We start from the raw sequence: 19,311 nt of genomic DNA on the forward strand, positions 1-19,311 counted from the left end.
GAAGAAGAACGGAGTAGAATAAACATTTCAACCACAATAGGGCCTTGCCATACTTCGTATGGCTCGGACCCTAATAATAATAATAAAGCCGCAAGCGGCATCCATCGGGTCCGAGCTGCCTGGACCCCGCCACCCGATGTCGCCATGACAACAGGTGGTGTAACGCGTTAAGGACCCAACGTGTGTGAATACTGTCAAGTTTGGTGCAGTTCCCATTCATTCCTGTGGAGATATAAGCAAACCGTGTTTCATGGCGAGAAGGCGTTTTCTGTCGGTTGCCACGGTAACACGCTTTCTCCTATTAGAAAGATTTGAGGAGCGTTTGGTCTCCAACTTGTCAGGAAGGTTCCCACCAAGTTTGGAGTCAGTCGTACGAATCCCCTTAGACTAGTTCGTTAAAATGGCAGTGAAATCCAAGATGGCGGGCAGTCCATTGCCATGGCAACAGGTGTTCTATTGACATCAATGCTGGACTTGGGGTGTCACAAGTATGAATCCTGTCAAGTTTGGTGCAGATCCCACATATTCCTATGGACATATAAGCAAACCGTGTTTCATGGCGAGGGCATTTTTCCATTGGTTGCCACGGTTACACGCTTTTTCCTATTAGAAAGATTTGAGGAGCGTTTGGTCCCCAACTTGTCAGGAAGGTTCCCACCAAGTTTGGAGTCAGTTGCAGGAATCCCCTCAGACTAGTTCGTTAAAATGGGAGTGAAATCAAAGATGGCGGGCACCCCGTTGCCGTGGCAACAGGTGTTTGATTGACTTCTTTGCTGGACTTGGGGTGTCACAAGTATGAATCCTGTCAAGTTTGGTGCAGATCCCACGTATTTCTATGGAGATATGAGCAAACCGTGTTTCACGGCGAGAAGGCGTTTTTCCGTCGGTTGCCACGGTAACATGCTTTCTGCTATTACAACGATTTGAGGAGCGTTGGGTCCCCAACTTGTCAGGAAGCTTCCCACCAAGTTTGGAGTTTTTTCTAGGTGGCGCTGTTGAGCCAATTTTGCATTGAAGTGTATGAGGACCTAAGAATATTGCAATTTTCGCCGGGCTTGACCTGTGTGCCAAGTTTCACAACTTTTCATGGGTGTTAAGGGGGTCAAATTTGGCCTGGAAGTGCTTAGAAGTATAACAAGCGGCATCCATCGGGTCCGAGCTGCCTGGACCCCGCCACCCGATGTTGCCATGACAACAGGTGCTGCAATGCGTTAAGGACCCAACCTGTATGAATCCTGTCAAGTTTGGTGCAGATCCCTCGTATTCCTATGGAGATATAAGCAAACCGTGTTTCATGGCGAGGGCGTTTTTCCCTCGGTTGCCACGGTTACAGGCTTTTTCCTATTAGAAAGATTTGAGGAGCGTTTGGTCCCCAACTTGTCAGGAAGCTTTCCACCAGGTTTGGAGTCAGTCGCACGAATCCCCTCAGACTAGTTCGCTCAAATACGATGTGTGTAAAGTGCAAAAAATGGCCACAAAATGGCCGCACACGCCAAGATGGCGGGCACCCCGTAGCCATGGCGACAGGTGTTTGATTGACTTTTTTGTTAGACTTGGTGTGTTACACGTGTGTGCCGAGTTTCGTGTTCCTACGTCGAAGTAGACTTTTGGGACCCCATTCATTTGGGGAATTTATTTTTTTCTAGGTGGCGCTGTTGAGCCAATTTTGTATTGAAGTGTATGCGGACCTTATAATATCCGAGTTACGTGGGGCTTGATGTGTGTGCCAAGTTTCACAACTTTTCATGGGTGTTTAGGGGGTCAAATTGGGCCTCGAAATGCTTAGAAAAATAATAATAATAATTAAAGCCGCAAGCGGCATCCATCGGGTCCGAGCTGCCTGGACCCCGCCACCCGATGTCACCATGACAACAGGTGGTGTAACGCGTTAAGGACCCAACGTGTGTGAATACTGTCAAGTTTGGTGCAGTTCCCATTCATTCCTGTGGAGATATAAGCAAACCGTGTTTCATGGCGAGAAGGCGTTTTCTGTCGGTTGCCACGGTAACACGCTTTCTCCTATTAGAAAGATTTGAGGAGCGTTTGATCCCCATCTGGTCAGGAAGGTCCCCACCAAGTTTGGAGTCAGTCGGCTGAACCCCCTCAGATGAGTTCATTCAAATGTCAGTGACATCCAAGATGGCGGCCACCCCGTTGCCATGGCAACAGGTGTTCAATTGACTTCTTTGTTGGCGTTGGGGTGTGACAGGTATGAATACTGGCAAGTTTGGTGCAGATCCCTTGAATTTCTATGGAGATATAAGCAATCGTGTTTCATGGCGAGATGGTCATATTTCGTGTGTTGCCACGGTAACACGTTTTTTCCTATTAGAAAGATTTGAGGAGTGTTTGATCCCCATCTGGTCAGGAAGGTCCCCACCAAGTTTGGAGTCAGTCGGATGAACCCCCTCAGACTAGTTCATTCAAATGTCAGTGACATCCAAGATGGCGGCCACCCCGTTGCCATGGCAACAGGTGTTCGATTGACTTCTTTGCTGGACTTCGGGTGTGACACGTATGAATATTGTGAAGTTTGGTGCAGATCCCATCTATTTCCATGGAGATATGAGCAAACCGTGTTTCATGGCGAGAAGGCGTTTTTCCGTCGGTTGCCACGGTAACACGCTTTCTGCTATTAGAAAGTTTTGAGGAGCGTTTGGTCCCCAACTTGTCAGGAAGCTTCCCACCAAGTTTGGAGTCTGTCGCACAAATCTCCTTAGACTAGTTCGTTCAAATGCGATGTGTGTAAAGTGCATAAAATGGCCGCACACACCAAGATGGCGGGCGCCCCGTTGCCATGGCAACAGGTGTTCTATTGAGTTTTGTGGTCGACTCGGGGTGGTACACGTGTGTGCCGAGTTTCGTGTTCCCACGTCGAAGTAGACTTTTGGGACCCCATTCATTTGGGGATTTTTGGGGTGTCTAGGGGGCGCTGTTGAGCCACTTTTGCATTGAAATGTATGTGGACCTTAGAATATGAAATTTTTCGCCGGGCTTGATGTGTGTGCGAAGTTTCACAACTTTTCATGGGCGTTTAGGGGGTCAAATTTGGGGTCGAAATGCTTAGGAGTATAATAATAATAATAAGAAACATTTCAACTACAATAGGGTCTCGCCATACTTCGTATGGCTCGGACCCTAATAAACATAGCAGAAACAATAGGGCCTTGCCATACTTTGTATGGCTCGGACCCTAATAAACATTACAACCACAATAGGGCCTTGCCATACTTTGTATGGCTCGGACCCTAATAAACATAGCAGAAACAATAGGGCCTTGCCATACTTTGTATGGCTCGGACCCTAAAAAAGAAAAAAAATATGATAATAGGGTCCGAGCCATACAAAGTATGGCAATACAAAGTATGGCAAGGCCCTATTGTTTCTGCTATGTTTATTATTATTAGGGTCCGAGCCATACGAAGTGAAATTGCTGTATTCAAGAACACGCGCAGAGAAACCTGTGTGGATATGCTAGAGAACTCGGCCACACGGCGACGCAAAGACTGTGTGGAGACGTTCAGGGAGGAGTGACCATGCAGAGTGATCATGCAGATGCCACCTCACTTGAACAGAGGCCAGAGTCAGGCCAGCGGTCCCGAGACCCAGGCCACCAGCCCCCCCGTAGGCTACAGATCCCGACCGGTCCACAGAGACGACCACTCGCCCGCCCAGGAAGGCAGCAGCAGGAGACCCCAGCAGGAGCCGCCCCGCGGACACAGGGCACCGGCCCCGGCAGGCCGAGGCCAGCAGTCCCCGACCCCCCCGGGCACCGGCCGCCCGGGACAGAAGGGGCAGAGGGCCCGGGCCCAGGAGCGCAGGGACACCCCCCACCCCCACAGGCCAAGGGCCAGCACGCCACCCGGGGGGACCCGGCCCGCCCAGACGGCCACCGCCAGAGGCCAGCCCCACACCCCAGCGCCCAGCCGCACACCCCGAGAACCAGTCCTGCCCCCCCCCCAGACCAACACACACAAACACACACACTCTCCTTCCACTCCTCCATTCATCCTCCCACACATACACCATCCAACCCTCACATACTCTGTCCTCCCACACACACACACCATCCTTCCACCATCCATCCTTCCACACACACACCATCCTTCCACCATCCATCCTCCCACACACTCACCATCCTTCCACCATACACTCTCCCACACCTACCCCATCCTCCCACACACACATCATCCCTCCACCACTCATCCTCCCACACATACACCATCCTCCACCTTCACACCTCCCACACACACACACACACACCATCCTTCCACTACCCATCCTCCCACACATACATCATTCTCCTACACATACACCGTCCTCCCTCTCCTACACCAAACATCCACCTTCACGTACCCCATCCTCCCACACACACACACACCACCCCTCCATCACCCACTCTCCCAAACATACACCACTCCCCCACACACACACCATCCTCCCTCCCATACACCATCCATCCTCCTGCACACACACCATTCTTCCACCATCCATCCTCCCACACACTCCCCATCCCTGCACCATACATTCTCCCACACATACCCCATCCTCCCCCACATACATCATCCCTCCACCATTCATCCTCCCACACCCACACCACCCCCCCTCCCACACACCACACATCCACCTCCACACACCCCACCAAAGCGTGTTTGTATGTTGCAAATGTTATTTGTGCTCAGTGACTAAGTGGAATTAAAAGCTGGGAGGCATGCTGCCGCTCGGCGAAGCAACGGGGCCACTATGATGACCCCCCTGCCCCGCCCAGCGCAACAAGCACACCCCCCACGGCCCTACCTGTGTATGTAGTGAAGAGTGGGGAGGGGAGGGGTCAGGAGATGTAGGTCCAGAGGGGGGTAAGCCTCCCCCCTGGAAGACGACCCGCCAGTGGCTTAGGGCGCCCCCGTCCCCCGCCGGCCCCGAAGGGCGTCACAGGCCCAGAGCAGGCACCCCAACCCAGGCACGCCACGAACCCCCCCAGGGGCCAGCCACCAGCCCAAGGGGCCACTTTCCTCTTTCTGAGTGGGAGGGGGGCGAGGCGAAGGAAGGGAACCCCAGGCCCCCGCCCCCAACACCCAGCCAGGGCGCCCCCCAGAGGACACGTCCTAACCCCCCTTAGGACTTTACGGTCGGCACCGCGTACGCGAGCCTATACCTGACAATGGGGCGATTTTGCCGTTTTTGGGCCATTTTCGGGCGCACTTTCCCGAGCCCCCCGCGGTCGCAGAGCGGCGTGCCTGGCATCCACGCGTACGTCCGGGTCTCCTCTACGCTACGGGAGGTCAGGGCACGCGTACCCCCAGGCGGTGACCCCGAAATAAATCGTCAAAGTGGGGAACGCAAACGCAGTTGCGCGCCTCGTCCGCCAGAGGGCAGGCTTCCGGACCGCCATGCATCCCGGAAAGTGGGTTTCCCCTGGACAGGGGGGGCTGAAATTCACAGGACTCGCTCTTGGGACGCCCACGAACCGGGCCGGCGAGTTTCGTGTCCGTGGGAACACGCGGGGCTCGGAAGCGGACCCTCAAAGTTCGAGTACTCCACCCTATAACGGAACATGGGCCGAGTGTTCCGAGCCGCGGACGGCAGCCTCTGGCGGGGCCGTTTCGGAACCGATCGGGCCGAAACTCGCAGGACACGTGCGGGGGATCTCGCCGGACCTGCCCTGTGATTTTCAGCTCCCTAGAGCAAGGCGTTCGCCAGTAATGGTCCGAAAACCTCTCGGCGGCCATCTTGAAAAGTTCGGCCGTTCCGAGACATTGACGGAAGGAAAGGGGCTATGGCGAGCTCATTTCTGGACAGATTGGTCTGAAATCAGTGTGGCCGTGTGACTGGACCTCCTGGACCCCGTGTGTGGAGTTTCAGCTTTCTACGTGACCGCAGGACTACGCTAGGTCCGTGTACACGAAGTGGACCTAAGGCTGCCATTGTAAAGTCTCAGCCGTGGACACCAGTTTCTGTTGGACATAACGGTGGACATATGTGAACGGATCGATCTGAAATTAAAGTCACACAAGCACGGGGGGATGCTGAACACATATCTGGAGTTTCATCCATTTCTGTCCAGGAGAAATTTATTTATTTGCTCCAACGTGACGGCCGCCATCTTGCGTCAAAGTCATCTCCAAAGTGCATTTAGCGATCTTTTCCTACAGGTCTGATCCTCACCAAACTTCACACACCTGTTGGGAATGGTTCAAGGACCCCAAATATTAATTCCCATCCATTTCGGATCATGTTTGGGGAAGTTATGACCTCTTGTACACGGGTGGGACTTTACATTTAAACGTCAGGTCGAGTTGGTGGACAGCGGCTATAACTCGGTCATTTCTGGACAGATCGGTATGAAATCAGTGTGGCCGTGTGAGTGGACCTCCAGGAGTCTGAATCTGGAGTTTCAGCTTTCTACGTGCACGTACGGCCGAGTTATAATCGTGTCCTTGAACTCGACCTGAGTTTGAATGGCAAGTATCAGACGTGTACACCTGTTTCAAAGTGTCATAACTGGACTGTACTTTGTCCGATTTGTTTCAAACTTGGAGCACTTGTTTGGCCTTCAACGAGGACCTTAAATATTAATTCCCATCCATTTCGGAGCATATTTGGGGAAGTTATGGCCTCTTGTACACGAGTAGGAATTTATTATGGGGCCGTCAGTTGCGGTTCGTGGACAGAGGCTGTTACTCGGTCATTTCTGGACAGATCGGTATGAAATCGGTGTGACAGACTCTTTGGATGTTGGGAAAGATCTGTGAATTTTTTCATAATTTTCTGGCCAGAGGTTTTGCCGTTACAAGTCCCAGTTGTTAGACCGGGGACCAGCGGAAGACGCTGCCCGGGATAGTAGCGCTCTGCAGCGGGTAGAAGGCTGAGTAACGTCGGGACCGCGTCCGGAGGCCACAGCGCAGGCATTTCCGAACGGATCGAGCTGAAATCGGTGTGACAGACTCTTTGGATGTTGGGAAAGATCTGTGAATTTTGTCACAATTTTCTGGCCAGCGGTTTTGCCGTTACAAGCCCCAGTTGTTAGACCGGGGACCAGCGGAAGACGCTGGCCGGCATCTGAACGCTCTGCAGCGGGTAGAAGGCTGAGGAACGCTCGGGCCCGCTTCAGAGACCACAGCGCAGGCATTTCTGCACGGATCGAGCTGAAATCGGTGTGACAGACTCTTTGGATGTTGGGGAAGGCCTGTCATTTTTGTCATAATTTTCTGACTGGCGGTTTTGCCGTTACAAGCCCGACTTGGTCGACCGGGGACCAGCGGAGGAGGCTGGCCGGCATGAGAGCACTGTGCAGCGGGTAGAAGGCTGAGGAACGCTCGGGCCCGCTTCAGAGACCACAGCGCAGGCATTTCTGCACGGATCGAGCTGAAATCGGTGTGACAGACTCTTTGGATGTTGGGGAAGGCCTGTCATTTTTGTCATAATTTTCTGACCGGCGGTTTTGCCGTTACAAGCCCGACTTGGTCGACCGGGGACCAGCGGAGGAGGCTGGCCGGCATCAGAGCACTGTGCAGCGGGTAGAAGGCTGAGGAATGCTCGGGCCCGCTTCAGAGACCACAGCGCAGGCATTTCTGCACGGATCGAGCTGATATTGATATCACACACTCAGGGGTCTCAACTGAGTCAGCCTATCAAGTTTCAGCCTCCTGGGACCATGTTTGACCGAGTTACAGCCCGTGTCCTCCACGTGGAACTGTAAGCCAATGTGCAATTCCAGGTGGAGGACACGGGCTGTAACTCGGTCAAACATGGTCCCAGGAGGCTGAAACTCGCTGGGGGGGCTCATGTACGTCCCCTGAGTGTGTGATATCAGTTTCAGCCCGATATCTTCATAAATGACCGAGTTACAGCCCGTGTCCTCCACCTGGAACTGTAAGCCAATGTGCAGTTCCAGGTGGAGGACACGGGCCAGAACCGGCTCATTTCTCCACGGATCGAGCTGAAATCAGTGTGACACAAGCACGGGGGGTTTGGGAACATAAATCTGGAGTTTCATCCATTTCTGTCCAGGAGAAATTTATTTATTTGATCGAACGTGACGGCCTCCATCTTGCATTAAAGTCATCTCCAAAGTGCATTTAACGATCTTTTTCTGCTGGTCTGATCCTCACCAAACTTCACACACCTGTTGGTAATAGTTCAAGGACCCCAAATATTAATTTTCATCCATTTTGGTTCAGATTTGGGGAAGTTATGGCCTTGTGTACTCTGCTAATACTTTAACATTGAGGTCCGGTTCCAGGTGGAGGACAGAGGCCAGAACTGGGTCCAACGTGGTCCTGGTGGGCTGAAACTCGCTAGGTGGACTCAGGAGAGTCCACTGAGTGTGTGGTATGAGTTTCAGCCCGATATCTTAAAAGATGACCGAGTTACAGCCCGTGTCCACCACCTGGAACTGAACATTGGGTTCCAATTCCAGGTGGTGGACACGGGCTGTAACTCGGTCACACATGGTCCCAGGAGGCTGAAACTCGCTAGGTGGACTCAGGGGAGTCCACTGAGTGTGTGGTATGAGTTTCAGCACGATATCTTCATAAATGACCGAGTTACAGCCCGTGTCCACCACCTGGAACTGAACATTGGGTTCCAATTCCAGGTGGTGGACACGGGCTGTAACTCGGTCACACGTGGTCCCAGGAGGCTGAAACTCGCTAGGTGGACTCAGGGGAGTCCACTGAGTGTGTGGTATGAGTTTCAGCCCGATATCTTCATAAATGACCGAGTTACAGCCCGTGTCCACCACCTGGAACTGGACATTGGGTTCCAATTCCAGGTGGTGGACACGGGCTGTAACTCGGTCACACATGGTCCCAGGAGGCTGAAACTCGCTAGGTGGACTCAGGGGAGTCCACTGAGTGTGTGGTATGAGTTTCAGCACGATATCTTCATAAATGACCGAGTTACAGCCCGTGTCCACCACCTGGAACTGAACATTGGGTTCCAATTCCAGGTGGTGGACACGGGCTGTAACTCGGTCACACATGGTCCCAGGAGGCTGAAACTCGCTAGGTGGACTCAGGGGAGTCCACTGAGTGTGTGGTATGAGTTTCAGCCCGATATCTTCATAAATGACCGAGTTACAGCCCGTGTCCACCACCTGGAACTGGACATTGGGTTCCAATTCCAGGTGGTGGACACGGGCTATAACTCGGTCACACATGGTTCCAGGAGGCTGAAACTTGCTGGGTCGACTCAGGAGAGTCCACTGAGTGTGTGGTATGAGTTTCAGCCCGATATCTTAAAAGATGACCGAGTTACAGCCCGTGTCCACCACCTGGAACTGAACATTGGGTTCCAATTCCAGGTGGTGGACACGGGCTATAACTCGGTCAAACATGGTCCCAGGAGGCTGAAACTCGCTGGGGGGGCTCATCTACGTCCCCTGAGTGTGTGGTATGAGTTTCAGCACGATATCTTAAAAAATGACCGAGTTACAGCCCGTGTCCACCACCTGGAACTGGACATTGGGTTCCAATTCCAGGTGGTGGACACGGGCTATAACTCGGTCAAACATGGTCCCAGGAGGCTGAAACTCGCTGGGGGGAATCATCTACGTCCCCTGAGTGTGTGGTATGAGTTTCAGCCCGATATCTTAAAAGATGACCGAGTTACAGCCCGTGTCCACCACCTGGAACTGGACATTGGGTTCCAATTCCAGGTGGTGGACACGGGCTATAACTCGGTCACACATGGTCCCAGGAGGCTGAAACTCGCTAGGTGGACTCAGGGGAGTCCACTGAGTGTGTGGTATGAGTTTCAGCCCGATATCTTCATAAATGACCGAGTTACAGCCCGTGTCCACCACCTGGAACTGGACATTGGGTTCCAATTCCAGGTGGTGGACACGGGCTGTAACTTGGTCAAACATGGTCCCAGGAGGCTGAAACTCGCTAGGTCGACTCAGGAGAGTCCACTGAGTGTGTGGTATGAGTTTCAGCCCGATATCTTCATAAATGACCGAGTTACAGCCCGTGTCCACCACCTGGAACTGGACATTGGGTTCCAATTCCAGGTGGTGGACACGGGCTGTAACTTGGTCACACATGGTCCCAGGAGGCTGAAACTCGCTGGGTGGACTCAGGGGAGTCCCCTGAGCGTGTGGTATGAGTTTCAGCCCGATATCTTCATAAATGCCCCAGTTATAGCCCCTGTACTCGACCTGCACCTGAGTCCCAATGTCAAGGTATTAGTCGTGGACGCAGATTTTCAAACTGGCCTAGCTCGGTCATTTTTAATGCTAGAGACCTGGGATTTGAATGAGGGGTTCCTGGGGGCCTTGGGAACACGTGGGTGGTGATGAAACAAAGTCAAAGTGTTTTAAAACTTGCAACACTTTGAGGTCAGTTTCCATTGGCGGCCATGTTGTTTACATGTGTGTGGAAGCCTGGCGCGTTGCGCACGCACGAGTTAGCTTCACCCTCCCAACGCACACTCGTAGGGCATGTCCTTAGGGTTTAGTGACCCGAGTTTGGGGTCTCCAGACCCTTCCCGGGCCCAGATATTTAGATGTGTGTTTCCTCCCATACTTTAACATGGAGGCCTGTTTTCTGCAGTGAGAAACGGGCTGGCGTTCGGCGCACGAATGATTTGGCGTCACCCTCCCAACGCACCCTCGTAGGGCATGTCCTTAGGTATTACTGACCCGAGTTTGGGGTCTCCAGACCCTTCCCAGGCCCAGATATTTAGATGTGTGTTTTTCCTCCCATACTTTAACATGGAGGCCTATGGAGGCCTGTTTTCTGCAGTGAGAAACGGGCTGGCGTTCGGCGCACGCACGAGTTAGCTTCACCCTCCCAACGCACCCTTGTAGGGCATGTCCCTAGGGATTACTGACCCGAGTTTGGGGTCTCTAGCCCCTTCCCGGGCCCAGATATTTAGATGTGTGTTTCCTGCCATACTTTAACATGGAGGCCTGAGGCCTGTTTTCTGGAGTGAGAAACAGGCTGGCGTTCGGCGCACAAACGATTTGGCGTCACCCTCCCAACGCACCCTTGTAGGGCATGTCCCCGGGGATTAGTGACCCAAGTTTGGGGTCTCTAGCCCCTTCCCGGGCCCAGATATTTAGATGTGTGTTTCCTGCCATACTTTAACATGGAGGCCTGAGGCCTGTTTTCTGGAGTGAGAAACAGGCTGGCGCTCGGCGCACGCACGAGTTAGCTTCACCCTCCCAACGCACAGTCGTAGGGCATGTCCTTAGGGATTACTGACCCGAGTTTGGGGTCTCTAGCCCCTTCGAGGGCCGCGTACGACCCCGGCACGGGGGCGACCCTAGTCGTCCATGGGATTACAATGGAGCGGTTTCGGGGGTCCTGCGCGGCCCCCGAGGGTCCGAGAGGCCCCAGATTCGGCGTGGGCGTGCGCCTGGGCCTCCTCTACAATTCCTGAAAGTTTCGGGGCGCGCAGCGCCCCCGAAAAAATTCCCCCCCCTTTTCACCCTAAAAAACCTCAGGGCTTCTTCCGCTCTAAGAGTCTGAGAGGATTTTTTGGAAAGTTTTTGAGAGGGGGGCAAAAATTTTTCGGCGCGTCGCGCTGCGACGCGGGCTCGATATGTTGTTCGGGGGGCCGCCCCGCACGCGTTCCAGGCGTCCCCGGGCCGCTGCGACGCACGGCGTGCCCGCGGGAGGCCGTCCACGTGTCTATAATAATGAATGGGCGTTGTCGGTAGGGTACCGTCAATGGGAAATGCATTGGACGTGGACGCTTATTTTTTTGGACAAATTTTGTCCAATTTTCACCAAATTTGGACCGCTGGCCCTTTCTCCAAGTCCCCTGTCAGAATCCCAGAGCTGGGGGCCCCAAACCCTCCCCGAGGCTACTTCCTTTTCCGAGCGTGCTAGCGTCGCCGCGGCAACGGCGGCCCGCTCGGCACGCCCCCCCGATGACCCCTGTCCAGTTTGACCCCGATCGGACCGAGAACCGAAAAGTTATGGCCTTAATTGTTAAGTAGGTGAAAGGTCAAATCAATTAAACAGTGCAAGCTGCATTGAATCTGTGATTAGGAGGGGATTCGGAGGGGCAGATTTTTGACGCCCCCCATCTCGGGCCCCGAGGGTCGAAACCACCCCAAATCGCCTGGGGACCTCGGGACGACAGATGCGCACTGGTTGGCGCATTTTTGGCTCGGGGTGCCCCGGGGTGCCCCTTTGCCCCGCATTTTTTTTGGGCTCCAAAGGGCCTCCCGGTGGTAGCAGGAGCCCGTGTCAAGCGATCTGAGGTGGTTCCAGACGTCTGGGACCGAGGGGCCCCGAAATACGCAGGTTCAAAGCTTCGTTTCCCTTACTAAATGCATTGCTCGCGTACGCCTTTTCTCTTCTTCCGACGCCCGTTTCTCCGGTTGAGAAGGTCCGGGGGGGCTGGCGTTTGGTAGGCAGCATCGGGGGGGTGGCCCGAACAGGAATCCCAGGTCAAACGGGACCCCGGACCACTTTTGGCCAAAAGTTGCTCGGATCGAGCTGCCGTCGCTAGGGGGCGCTCTCAGCGTTCCCCGGAGGGTGCCCTGCGAACGCCGGCCCGATCGGAGCACTTTTGGGCAAAATGTCACCTCGCGTACACAAATTCCAGTTCGTGGACAGCCGGACCCCTCCCCGTGGACAACCGAGGGTCCCGGGCAACAGTTCCAGTTCGTGGACAGAAATTCCAGTTCGCGGACAGAAATTCCAGTTCGTGGACACCCGGACCCCTCCCCGTGGACAACCGAGGGTCCCGGGCAACAGTTCCAGTTCGCGGACAGAAATTCCAGTTCGCGGACAGAAATTCCAGTTCGTGGACACCCGGACCCCTCCCCGTGGACAACCGAGGGTCCCGGGCAACAGTTCCAGTTCGTGGACAGAAATTCCAGTTCGCGGACAGAAATTCCAGTTCGTGGACACCCGGACCCCTCCCCGTGGACAACCGAGGGTCCCGGGCAACAGTTCCAGTTCGTGGACAGAAATTCCAGTTCGCGGACAGAAATTCCAGTTCGTGGACACCCGGACCCCTCCCCGTGGACAACCGAGGGTCCTGGGCTACAGTTCCAGTTCGCGGACAGAAATTCCAGTTCGCGGACAGAAATTCCAGTTCGTGGACACCCGGACCCCTCCCCGTGGACAACCGAGGGTCCTGGGCTACAGTTCCAGTTCGCGGACAGAAATTCCAGTTCGCGTACACAAATGCCAGTTCGCGGACACCCGGACCCCTCCCCCGTGGACAACCGAGGGTCCTGGGCTACAGTTCCAGTTCGCGGACAGAAATTCCAGTTCGCGTACACAAATTCCAGTTCGCGGACACCCGGACCCCTCCCCCGTGGACAACCGAGGGTCCTGGGCTACAGTTCCAGTTCGCGGACAGAAATTCCAGTTCGCGTACACAAATTCCAGTTCGCGGACACCCGGACCCCTCCCCGCACCTCCCCGGGACCCCTCCCATCAAAAGCCGGGGGTCCCGGGCTACCGTTACAGTTCGCGTACACAAATTCCAGTTCGTGGACACCCGGACCCCTCCCCGGGGCCCCTCCCATCAAAAGCCGGGGGTCTGGGGTCTCGATTACAGGTCGTGTACGCATATTCCACATCGGGGACATGAAATCATTGCACGTGTACACAAATTCCAGTTCGTGGACACCCGGACCCCTCCCCGGGGCCCCTCCCATCAAAAGCCGGGGGTCTGGGGTCTCGATTACAGGTCGTGTACGCATATTCCACATCGGGGACATGAAATCATTGCACGTGTACACAAACTCCAGTTCGTGGACACCCTGATCAAAAGCCAGGGGTCTGGGGTCTCCATTACAGGTCGTGTACGCATATTCCACACCGGGGACATGAAATCATTGCACGTGTACACTAATTCCAGTTCGTGGACCCCCTGATCAAAAGCCAGGGGTCTGGGGTCTCCATTACAGGTCGTGTACGCATATTCCACATCGGGGACACGAAATCATTGCTCGTGTACGCGTATTGCAGTTCGAGGACGCTCGGGGGTCTCGGGTCATTGACCGTGGACACAAACTCCAGTCCAGGGACAGGAATCATTGACCGCGTACACAAATTCCAGTTCGCGTCACCGTGGAGCTCTGTCGCCCCCTATTGATCTGTCCACGAGTCAGGGACATGTCCCGAAAACGCAGAAAAGTGTACACGAGCACGATGACAAATCGATTTGTCTCCGTTCCGTGGACAAACCCGTACACGGCTTGGAAAAGTCCATTCATTTTATAAGGGAAAGTGCCAAAAACGGCCTAAATTCCCTTACCCCCTGCAAACCCACCCACCCCTTTTTTTTTTTTTTTTTTTTTTTTTTTTTTTCTCCCCAGCCACTCACACACACTCTCACACACCTCTATATACCAACACCTCAATACGTGCACATACCTCCACACACACACGTCACGCACATACCTATAAACACACACACCGGTGCCCACATACACACACACTCTCTTACCCCTTCATACACATACACCACTACACACACACTCACATACATACCTGCATATACACACAAGCACTTCCATACATACTCACGCCTCCACCCACTCCTTCACTCCTCCACACACACCTCGACCTCCACGTGCACACACTCATATATACATACCTTCACACACACCCACATCCCACATAGACCTCCACACACACACCCGCACACTACTCACACACACACATACACGCACACACCCAGACCTTCATACACACCCACACACACATACAGCACACACATCCCTCTACACCCACCCACACACCAGCATACCCACAGACACACACACACACACACCCACACACAAACACACCCCCACAGGTTCTGAAATCCAAATCAGAGCAGGACCTTCTCTAACCAGGTGGTGGACAGGTGATAGGATTTACTGTATATACAGGGACAGGTATAGAAAAGTTTGAGAGGGCCAGGCAGGGGAACTAACCAGGAACAGGATGGCTCAAATGAGAATTTTTAAAGCCTGGATTTTAGGCTACTAAATGATTATCTGCTGCTTATAAAAACTTAAGGGGTCATCAAATGTGAAATGTGGAAAAACAGTCTACATTTGTCAGTGTTGCAGTAACAAACCACATCCCCCACACTGAGGAAAAGCTTGTAATACCCCTGTGTACAGGAGCACTCCATACAAATACTGACATCCTTACATACAAATATCACTATAAACCAGCACAGGAAGTTACAGACGAAACCACCCACGACACATGAAAACATTTCATATTTATTGTTTCAGTGTTTTAAAGTCACTTTTTATGGCCACCAGATGTCCCTGTGGTAACGTGTTCCGAGCGTTCCACAAGATCGATTCTTTTCTGGAACACTTGTTCCAAACGATTCGATCCAATCGTTTCATTTCTGCCATCACTATTTAAAACTGTTTTGTTTGTTAAACATTTAATTTGAATATCTTACTCACCATACTTACCATATGTTCCAGGAGCAAAAGGAGGAAAAGCACATCACTTCCTGTAGTTATAGGGTTTGCTCTGATTAATGATGTCACTGGAAGGGTTTAAGTATGGGGGGAGATTGATTGTTTTATTACAGAATTTTTTTTATTTTTCTTTTGCCTACAGGATTAATTTATTAACAATTGTGTTAGTGCTTATTTAAGCTGACTGTGAATGAGTAACAGTAATAAGTATAGACTCACCTGTGGAAGTGGAAGGAGCCTAGGGAAGCCATTTTGTTTATGGAACTCAAGGTTAAATAAGGCTGGCCGTTTGTCTGTGTTGGGGCCATGATGATGTAGCAGGGTCCATGTGAAATTTAAATTTGGTTTATTAGATTTCAGTTATGTTTAATTGATTAAGTTAACTATTACATTATATTTCTTTGTATTTTCCCATATATGTTTTTGTTGAAACATGCACCTTGACAAATAAATCCTTGCCATTTTGGAAGACCTTTGCCTACTGCCATCTTTCACAACTCTGGTCACACAACTTACCACACCTGGTAAAAGATTTGCCCCAGAGAGACAAGGCTGAACAATGCTGGTGTCAAAAACATCAAAAGGCACAAAATGCCAGCAACAAAGACACACGTCCAAGGTAAAGGTCTTGCCTTTGGACAAATAACCCTAGGTCACCACCCTTTGTTGTTCAGTTGATGCACTTTGTGGGTGCATTGGAATGATATCTCTAATGTGTTTGTGTGCAAAATGCCAGCAAAAAAGACGCATGTCTGAAAGGTCTCCCATCCAAATAGGATTGACACTGGACACCTGGCACCAACACTGTAAATTTTCAGCACTCATCAATCCAAAGTTCTTTTCCACTTGCCATGACTTTACATAGTGATTTTGGGGAAACTTTTTAGGGCCAAACCTGGGGGTCTAGAGATGTAAAATTTCAACCAGTTGGTCCTGGTGGCCTGTCCTATAAGAGTGAAAGTTTGGAGTAAATCAGAGAAGGTAGTAAATCACTCAAAATTGACCTCTGACCTTGGAGACGGTTCCAAGTGTACAGAAATTTTAATTTTTTGCTGTTCAGTTGTTTCCATGTTCACACCACAGTTTTCTGTTGCCCTTGCCAATACCACATTTAGTTTTAAGCCCAATTGGACAAACTGTGGGCACCTTATGGTCTCTGTCCACTTGCCCACCCTGAAGTTGTCCACTGGCAATCTCCTAACATTGGAAGTCAGGGAGGACTAGTGGACAGAAGCCATAACTCAGCCATACTTTGTCCTGTAAAGCTTAAACTGTTTAGGTCCATTTATCTAAACCAAATGTGTATGTCCTGCCAATTTCAGCTTATTTGTAAAGATGACCAAGTTTTGGTCTTTGTCTATTAGTATTCCATGACTTTCAATGTTATGGGATTGGAAGTGGACAACTTTTTTCAACCAGCCACAAGTCCTCTATACTTATAGACCTAAAAAACTGTCACTTTGAACCAATTGCTCTTTGTGGGCCACCCTTTCAGTGTGCCCAATTTGAAGCAAATCAGAGAAACTTGATTTTTGGCTCTGAGATCAGCAAATGTTCACAAATTCAAGTTTCTCCGATCATCACCATTTTTGGTACATTTGATCCCAGGGTCTTGGGAAACCCACCATTCAATTTTCAACATCCTGACTATTGTTTGTGATTATGCACTGAACAACAGTTCAGAGAACCCACACTATTTGGAGTACTTGGATGGGATGTTGGAGAGCAATCCTTCTGGGACTCCCTCGTTCTGCTGGTGGAATTCAGTGCTCACTTGGGCAATGTTAGTAAGACCTGGAGGGGCCTGATGAGGAAGAATAGCCCCCCAGGATTCTGTAGGGCTGTCTTGGTTGATAAAAATGGGGACCAGAGGGTGTGTTTCAACTACAAAGGGATCACACTCCTCAGCCTCCCTTGTAAGGTCTGTTCAGGGGTCCTGGAGAGGAGGGTCCATTTGACAGTTGAACCTCAGATTGAGAGGGAGCAGTATGGTTTTCATCCCGGTAGTGGAATAGCGGACCAGCTCTACACCCTCTTCAGGTTCTTGGAGGCAACATGGGAGTTTGCTCAACCGGTCTACATGTGCTTTGTAGACTTGGAGAAGGTGTTTGACTGTGTCCCCCCAGGGACTCCTGTGGGGGTGCTCTGGGAATATGAAGTGCCGGACCCTCTTGTAAGAGCTGTCTGATCTCTGTACGACTGGTGCCTAAGTTTGGTCCGCATTGTCAGCCGTAAATCAGATTTGTTTCCAGTGAGGGTTGGACTCTGCCAAGGCTGCCCTTTGTCACCGATTCTGTTCATAACTTTTATGGAGAGAATTTCTCAGAGGTGAAGTAGGACAATGCTGCATAAACTTCCACATTCCAGCCCACGGTACTCATCAATTTCAACACACTACATAAGAGTAAAGGCAGACAGGTGGGCAAGCATGCTGTATTCAGACTACATGTGTTTTCCTGATTATAGCAAGGAGATAATAAAACTTTCCTGATATCAGGGCTCCAAGGTTGCTTTCTCACTACTTGTGTCATGGGTGCCTGGGGAATAAGGTTTTTATTGCGTCTAATTGGGCTTATCTCAGCACCAAACCTGCAAGCCAAGGTCAATTTCATGCCTGGACAAGCATACTGCGGGGGGAGGAAATCACTGTTCTGGGCAGCTGAGCTGCTTCTTGCTTGAGGCAGGTCAATAGCAGCAAAATATGAATCAGAAATTGACCAAAGCAAATGGTGTACGATGAGAACGGCACTACCATGCTACCAAGGTTGTTTTGTTGCGCTAGAGGCCAACAACAAACAACAACAAACAATGAGTAAACCAAAATGAATCGATATGTATGTTGTGTCCAACTTTTAATGCATATTTGCAGAAGGTAGATAAATTCCTTGAAATGGATTTTAAATTAAAGATGACCTGCAATCATTTTAAACATGAAGTTCTGCTACAGCTCAGCCTGTGAAAAGAGATAGACGATGTCTTCTTTGGCTCGAAACGGAGCACTTGTAAAGGTTTCCTACAGTCATGCATGAAGATATTAATCTTCTTTAAATTATAGCTCTTTCTCTCATGTTGCTGTTAGAACTTCTTGAAAATTTCTCTCCTCTTAGAGAGTAGTTTGACTAAAAAAATATCTTCTTTTTACTCCATCCTGGGCCTCATTTTAAGTGTATGGTAAAAATCAGCTGTTTACACTTTTCTAAAAGTTGTGCATTGGCCACAAATTTGCTTTAATGAGTTTATGGATTTGCATCCAGGGCACATTCACACCAGCTTTTTTATTTCAATCCTAGTCCATTTGCTGGGTAAGCCGCTTTGTTTGGGGTATTGTGAATGTGCAAACAAATTTTGATTCCATCCAAAGAAGCAGACTCAGTCCATCTACATGCACAGGTCTTGGTCTGTTTCAAGTGGACCAAATAAAGGAAGAGGATTACAAAACAAAGTGCATTGTGGGTTCTGCGCATGGCATCGCGGGTAAACACAACCAAAACATAGTTTGTGACAATAGGCATCTCTGTACATGAGAAATGTCAGATATGGAAGAATTGTTCTGATAGAAATGTGATCAACCCAAGACTGCTAAGATCTGATGCAGCTCCATATTTTACTCCAATGGAATCACAAGTTACTTGCATTAACCAATATCCTGGCCATGAGACTGAACAAACTGATCCAGAAGTTCTGGTTCTGTTCTGGAGACTGATCTGAATCCTGGAGTTGATTGTCCAGAGAGAAATGCTGCACAAACTGCTGGACATGATGGATGATTCATCACATCCTCTACACAACACAGTGAGGAAACAACAGTGTCTTTAGTCAGAGGCTTCTTCAGCTCCATTCCAACAGAAAAAATTCCTGCAAACAACAAGAAGGTCTTGATTACTAACAAATTATTAATTACTTTTTGT

This window comes from Melanotaenia boesemani, chromosome 12 (genome assembly GCF_017639745.1).
Source record: "Melanotaenia boesemani isolate fMelBoe1 chromosome 12, fMelBoe1.pri, whole genome shotgun sequence".
Lineage (NCBI taxonomy): Eukaryota > Metazoa > Chordata > Actinopteri > Atheriniformes > Melanotaeniidae > Melanotaenia > Melanotaenia boesemani.